The sequence below is a fragment of the Chlorocebus sabaeus genome, chromosome 1 (genome assembly GCF_047675955.1).
Source record: "Chlorocebus sabaeus isolate Y175 chromosome 1, mChlSab1.0.hap1, whole genome shotgun sequence".
In the NCBI taxonomy this organism is placed as follows: Eukaryota; Metazoa; Chordata; class Mammalia; order Primates; family Cercopithecidae; genus Chlorocebus; species Chlorocebus sabaeus.
This window is the reverse complement of record NC_132904.1, coordinates 21,990,408-21,997,955: the sequence shown is the minus strand read 5'-3', so window position 1 is coordinate 21,997,955 and position 7,548 is coordinate 21,990,408.

Genomic DNA, 7,548 nt, shown 5'->3' with positions numbered 1-7,548 from the left:
AAGAACTGTGAGTGGAGCTAAGTAGGAGAGTATTCCAAAGAAGCAGGCAATAGGGACCCAGGTGGACAAGGAGAGAAATAAACTAATTTAGAAAATCTACTATTTGTGTACTAAAACCCACTTCACTCTTGACTTCCATCTTAAACACACATACATTTATTATATGTTTTGCTGCTAAAACTGAATGTAAGAAGCAATTATGTAGGGAAGTCATTTCCTGATGTCACTAATATCATCTTGAGAGAGCAGCTGGAGGATGTTCCAGACAATGGAGCCCAGCACCTGGCTCTCCCTTGCCCAGGTGTAGCTTTTGATGGTTGGAACATAACTTTAACCCCATCAAGACTTTTCCCTGTGTTTTCATTAAACTGGGTCACTTGTGATCCTTCAAATGCTCCGTGCAAATCACCAAATGAACTTCTGCACCCAACAATGAAAACACTACAGAGAGAAATTATGTAGAAGGAGAAATTTTTAGATTTCCTTCATTTTCTTAGAGCATAATTCACATTGTTGGGGGGATGACAAATAGGGGTATTTTTAAAAGCAGGAAATAAACATGAAGGTGCTGGGAGGCATCATTTTGAAGAAGATAACTAACATACATTCACAGAGAGGAAAGAAAATAAAAGAAAGCGGTATTGGTCCTAACAATAAATCTGGGGCCCCTTGTGAATACACACTGAGTGTTAATGTAAAAAGTGCTGAGAACAGGTGATACATCCAAACCATGGAATACTACTCAGCAGTAAAAATGACAGAACTGTGGTGATGTATATGTTAAGAAGATGGACATGTTAATTAGCTTGATTGTGGTAATCATTTCACAAAGTCGCCAAACGTCATATTGTACACCTTAAATTCAAACAATTTAAATTTTTCAATTATACCTCAACAAAGCTGGAGGGAAGAAACAGTAGGAACTATTGATGCATACAACAAAGGGTGTTATATAGATCTTCAGAGAATTATGCTGGTTGAAAAAACCCAACCTCCAAATGTTGCATACTGCATAATTCCATTCATATAAACTGCTTGAAATTACAAATTTATAGAAATGGAGAACATATAAGCAACAGTTTCCAGGGGCAAAGGAGGGTATGGAGGCAGGAGAAAAGTGTATGCAGCTGCAAAAGTCCAACATAAAGGATCCCTAGGGTAACAGAAATATTCTGTATCTTGACTGTATCACTGTCGACATCTTGGTTGTGATATTGTACTGTAGTTTTGCAAGATGTTATCATTGGGGGAAACTGGGTAAAGGGTACACAGGGTCTCTATCGTTTCTCACAACTGCATGTGAATCTACAATGATCTTAAAATAAAAAGTTTAACTTAAAAAAATCAAAGGTAAAGTCTCAGAAAAATAGCTAGCTGGTAGAACCAAAAGTGGTTGACTCTTAGAAGTAGATGTCAAAGGTAAAGAAGGATTGAGAAAAGAATTTTTCATTTTCACTAAAAAGCCTTGTAGAATCACATAATGTTGATTCACGTGATAAAAATTAATTTTAAAAAATGCTGAGAGATTCTATTGTGATGAAATAGGCTAACGTGGAATGGATTTGTGAGACCTCCCCTTTTCTTTTTAAAATACTTTATTGAGGTATAATTAAAATACTAGAAGCTGTACATATTTAATGTATACAACTTGATAAATTTGGAGACAAAGTATACACTCATTGAAACCATCACCACAACCTATGCCATAAACATATCCATCACCACCAGAGTTTCCTCGCACCTTATTGTTATTATTATTTGTGATAAGAACATTTAAGATTTACCCCCTTAGCATTTTAAAGTATTTTTAAGTACATAATACAGTTATTGTTAACTATTGTTAACTATATAGCTATTATAACTGTATATATACTGTATATATGCACTGTATATATATAACTGTATATAACTGTATATATACAGTTATAATATAGTTAACTGTAGGCTCCATGCTGTACAGTAGATCTCTAGAAGTATTCATCCTGCAAAATTGTAATTTTGTATGCTTTGAACAATACATCCCAGTTCCCCCTTCCCCAAGCCAGCCCCTGGTCATTGCCAGTCTACTCTCTGCTTCTATGACTTGGACTATGTCTGATTCCCTGTATAAGTGATATCACGTAGTTTTATCCTTCTGTGTCTGATTTATTACACTTAGCATAATGCACTCCAGGTTCATCTGTGTTGTATGAAATGGCAGGAAAAAAATTAACATTTATTGAGCACTTGCTATTTGTCAACCACTGTGTGCAGCATTTTAAATGCACATCCCCATCCAATCCTCAGGAAAATCAATAAAGTAAGTGCTCTTTCCCACCATTTTATCCCTGTACACCTGAAGCTCACATCGCTTGAGAGATTTAAAATCACAGTAAGAAGGATGGCTCAGCCTGGCATTTATACTTGAGAGCCAATATGCTTAATGATGCTCTTTGGGGAGGGAAATACTAACTGCCAAAGCCTGTTGGTGCCCAGACCTATTCCTGAGTAAAACAAAGAACTTGGAGTAGGGGCCAAACTGGCCTTTGAACCAGACAGACCTGGGTTTGAGACCAAGTTCCACATATCATAGCTGTGTGACCTTGGACGTGTCACTTAACCCATCTGAGCCTCTGCTTCCTCATCTGTAATGTAGGAGTAATAGAACTACCCACGTCACAGTGTTGTTGGCAGAATTTAACGAGATAATGTACATTTAGTGCTTAGCACAGTGCCTGAGAAACAGTTCTCAATAAGGGATAACTGTTATTACTAGGATCATTATGATTATCTTAAGTTTTGACATTGTTATTCCTCATAACAGATTTCAAGTAAAGCTTTTTCCAATTCATATCCAGAAGCTGTTGAACTTTCCTTGAAGATGACTCTGAATTTCATGTTTCCTCTCAGATAAAAGAGCAGAAAGGGCTTTTACAAATGACGTTAGTCAGAAAACCACCCAGGATTCTGTGATTACTGAGCTTCTCTCTTTGGGTATCCAAGAGAATCGGAAGGAAAAAGGTTGTCTGGCTAAGTAGCTCCTGCTCCTGGTTTTTGCCTTGTTTTGCTTTTGTTGTTGTATTGATTTTTTATGAAATATATCATGCAGAAAAGGCAAAGACCATTATTAACACTCAAGTTTCCATCTCCCAGGTCTAATAAATATGAACATCTTTCCATATTTGCTTTATATCCTTCTGTGAATAAATAAAACATTACAAATACAGATGAAGGCGCCTCTCATTCCCATACATCTCATTCTTCTCCCTCTGTCCTTCTCACATCCTCTCTCCTTCTCTCCCAAGTGCCGACTTTCCAAGGCAGTTTTGAATGGATGTAGGTTTGCAAGCTAGAGCTCAGGCAGCTCACTTCCTAGTCCTGTAGGCAGACACCACATATAAGACCATCACCAGGAAGTCTTTGTTCTGAGCTTCTGTCCAATGTTAAGTATGAAAGATGATTCCAACACTATTCTCCCAAAAAGGGCTTACCATAAAAGCGCAGTGACAGACATTGAGGTAAACATATGCCATGATTCCTCTTTGGAGAGCCCCCTGGCCACGTGATTTGAATAGGGCTAACCCCACCCTCTGTCTCCAAATCCTGGCCAGTGAGTTTACTGAATCCCCCTGGCTACAACCATTGCTTCAGTGATGTGAACAGGAACAATTAAAACTAGCCCCAGAATTTTTACTGAAGTTAGAGGAGGGAGGTGCTGCCTAACCTCTGGAGTCGTTCAGTGAGAGGATATAAACCTAGTGCTGGAGGGAGCACCATAAATATAGCACCTGCCTGAGATCAAGGCAGCACACAGAGAAAGCATTGCTGAGTGATACCGTTGAGTCTCTGGATCCAGTGATCCCAATGTTAGGTCTGTCACTGAAATTGCCACTTATAGGGCCAATATATTCCACTGTTGTGCTTAAATTTGTTTGAATTAAAGTTCTGTCCTGAATAATATTAAACAAAACAACTAATGAACAAGACCTAACAGCAACACTTACTGTCAGCCTGCATTCTTCTCTAAGTGTTTTACCTGTGAAAACTCATTTAATCCTGACAAGAACCCTCTAAAATGTAGATTCTATTATGATCTGCAGTTTATAGCTGAGGAAACTGAGCACAGAGAGAAGTAATCTGCTCAAAAACATTGAAGTAATAAATAATGAAGCTGGGATTCAAATCCAGGACATCTGACCTGGAGACTAAATTGTTAACTACTACTGTACAATTCAGACAGTGAATGTTTATAAAGAATTTATGATAAAAGATAAAATGTGAGCTATTGTTATCAAGGAAAATACATTTCATAAAGAATATTGTGTCTTTAATTGGACTTCAAAGGATGGGAAGCACAAATGGTAAATATAGAAAGTGAAGAAGAATTCCTCGGTGGGGGAGATGACTTGAGCAAAGGCAAGAAATTAACACAAGATCACTGTTATGTAAAGGGGACAAGTAAAAGACCTCATACTGATTTTTTTCATCCTAGGAAAATAAAGAAACTGTATATAAGATTTAATGTGTAGCATGATACCCTAAATTTATAATTATTCTTTCAGGAACACCGGGAAGATAATGAGTTTAACCAACTCCCTGATGTATTAGTCCATTCTCACATGGCTTTAAAGAACTTCCTGACACTGGGTAACTTATGAAGAAAAGAGGTTTAATTGACTCATAGTTCCACAGGCTGTACAGGAACCCTGGCTAGGAGGCCTCAGGAAACTTACAATCATGGCAGAAGGTGAAGGGGAAGCAAGCACTTCTTACCATGGCAGATCAGGAGAGAGAGAGAACGAAGGGGGAAGTGTCACACACTTTCAAACAACCAGATCTGCGAACTCACTGACTATCATAAGAACAGCAAGGGGGAAGTCTACCCTCATTATTCAATCACCTCCCATTAGGTCCCTCCCCCAACATGTGGAGATTACAATTTGAGATGAGATTTGGGTGGGGACGTAAAGCCCAACATATCACCTGAGTATATTGATTTGAAGTCACTAGCAAGGAAAACCAAGTCATCTCCTTCTCCCAGCCTCTCTAACCACCTCAGAGCCTCAAGGTGCATATTTGAGGATCCAGCTAAAGATTAAGAGCTTTAGACTTAGATGAGTTGGGTTCAAAACCCATCTCTGCAATTTATTAGTTATTTGATGTTGAGCAAGCTATTTCATATCTCTGATGCTGTTTTCTCATCTGTAAGATGGAGTTAAGAATCTAGAGATTCTCATGGCATTGCTTCACAATTTAAATGAGATCAGGTATATTTGTGCTTAGCAGAGTGCATGGCAGAAAGTAAATTCCCAATATGGTCAGCACTATCAGTAATAGTATTAATGTCAAAATCAAGTGAAAATGAAGGTGCATCCTGTTCCTAGATGTAGCAAAGATTCAGGCCATTTGGCTGGGTCCTCTAAGCTATTTGTCTTTGCCCTAGAGGTGGGAAGAAGAGCCACTGAGGCCAACAGAAACCATCTATTGCTTTCCCTTTTCAAGGCAGCCAGAATAATTTTTCAACCACTGAAATTATAAAGAAGATGCTCAATCTACTGATAATTTGATTTTAATTAGAACCTCCATCCACAATGCTGGAATTGCAGGGGAAAAAAAGAAGTAGAAATGAAACCGCAATTAACCTTTGGTTCTGAGCTTATTTGTTCCTAACCAACATGGGTCAGTTGCCATAGAGATTATACCTACGTTATCTGCAGATGTGACCAAAGCTGCCTGGAGCCTCTGAACTGACCTGCTCTCAGTGTGGCTTTGGGATAATTGAAGATCTACTAAAAAAAGAATTGAAAGTTAATCTGAAACTCTAGTCCAAAGCAGACTTGAATGGAAGTAGAAGAAAAGGTGAGGAAGACAAGGAGGATGTGGAGTCAGGGGGAAAAAAAAAGTTAAAGACACAAATAACTTTCCCTACTTTGAAAAAAAATTGATCTCTTTCATTCACAACTTTCCAGAGTCTGACTGTCTGTGGCTTTAGGAGAGACTTACAGAATGAGGAGGAAATGAGGGGGCATGAAGAATTTGTCGCTTCTATTAGAAAGAGATCTCTTAGCTTTGGATGGTGGCCAGCCCACCTTAGTCAGGGAGGCTAAACTAGGAATGGGGTTAGCAATTGTGAGCTTGAAATTCTAGTCTCTAGAAAAGTGGGTGGGCATGAAGCAATGGAGAAAAGTCACTGATGGCGTGCAGATGTCTTGGGCCAGGTCATACCAGCAACAGCATGGAAACAGAGAGCAGGACATCTAGTGCGAAAGAACCAGCAAGCTGCTCAGTCACTGGAATCTTCCCTCCCTGCAGGAAATCCATTCCCCATTTGCCCAGTGGATCCCTTTGCAGCCAGATAGAGCTTGGTCTACATCTGTCTCCATTCCCCAGCTATATTCTGGTCCCTTTCTTTCTTTTTGACCCAACACTTACAAAATCAAGGTCAGATGGATAATTGAGTTATATCTCCTTCCAAATCTAAGGGCTGTTAATTACCCAGGACAGTGCTAATCACTATTAGAGAACAAAATAGCATCTGACTTAAGTGGATTCTAATTAAAACTTTAGTATTATCTCCTAAAGCAGTGACTTTGAAAGTTTTTTTCTTTCATACAAGATCCTTCTAGGAAGTACTGTCCCGGGGATCCTTCATAAAAGCCCCCTCCTCAGTGAAGCCTTCCCTGTCCACCCTGTCTACAGTAGCCCCCATCATTCTTGACCACATCATCCTGTCATGAATAATGTTTTCATAGAACTTATAACTTACTGGAATAATCATGTTCATTTTGCTAATGTTTTCCGTAAGCTTCATAAGAGCAGGAGAACTTGTTACCTTGTTTGTAATTGTATATTCAGTGCCTAGAACAGTGCCTGGACAATCAAATATTCAACAGGCATTTGTTGACTAAATAAATGACTGTTCCCCCAGGCCTGTCCAGTTTATGTGCGACTTACAACCAACTATCGTTCCACCCTATCTTTCTCACTACAGAAAGTATTTCAGAATGTGTAAGAATGACAGAATTATTGAACTATTCCTTCTTTCAACAAATATTTATCAAGTGTTTACTACATGCCATATACTATGTATATTAATCCATTCTCATGCTGCTAATAAAGACATACCCAAGACTGGGTAATTTATAAATTATAATTTATAAAGGAAGAGGTTTAATTGACTCATGGTTCCACAGGGCTGGAGAGGCCTCAGGAAACTTACAGTCATAGCAGAAGGGGAAACAAACACATCCTTCTTCACATGGTAGCAGCAAAGAGAAGTGCAGAGTGAAGGGGGAGAAAGCCCCTGCTAAAACCATCAGAACTCCTGAGAACTTACTTGCTATCATGAGAACAGCATGGAGGTAACCGCCCCCATGATTCAATTACCTCCCACTGGGAGATTATGGGAACTACAAGATGATATATGGGTGGGGACACAGGAAAACCATATCACTATGCTAGGTGCTGGCAATAAAAAAGACAAGGCCCCTGCCTTATGGAGGTTCCATTATGAAAGTGGAAAAATAGCTGCTGTACATTGATATGCAAATAAAAAGTAAGATTTAGTCA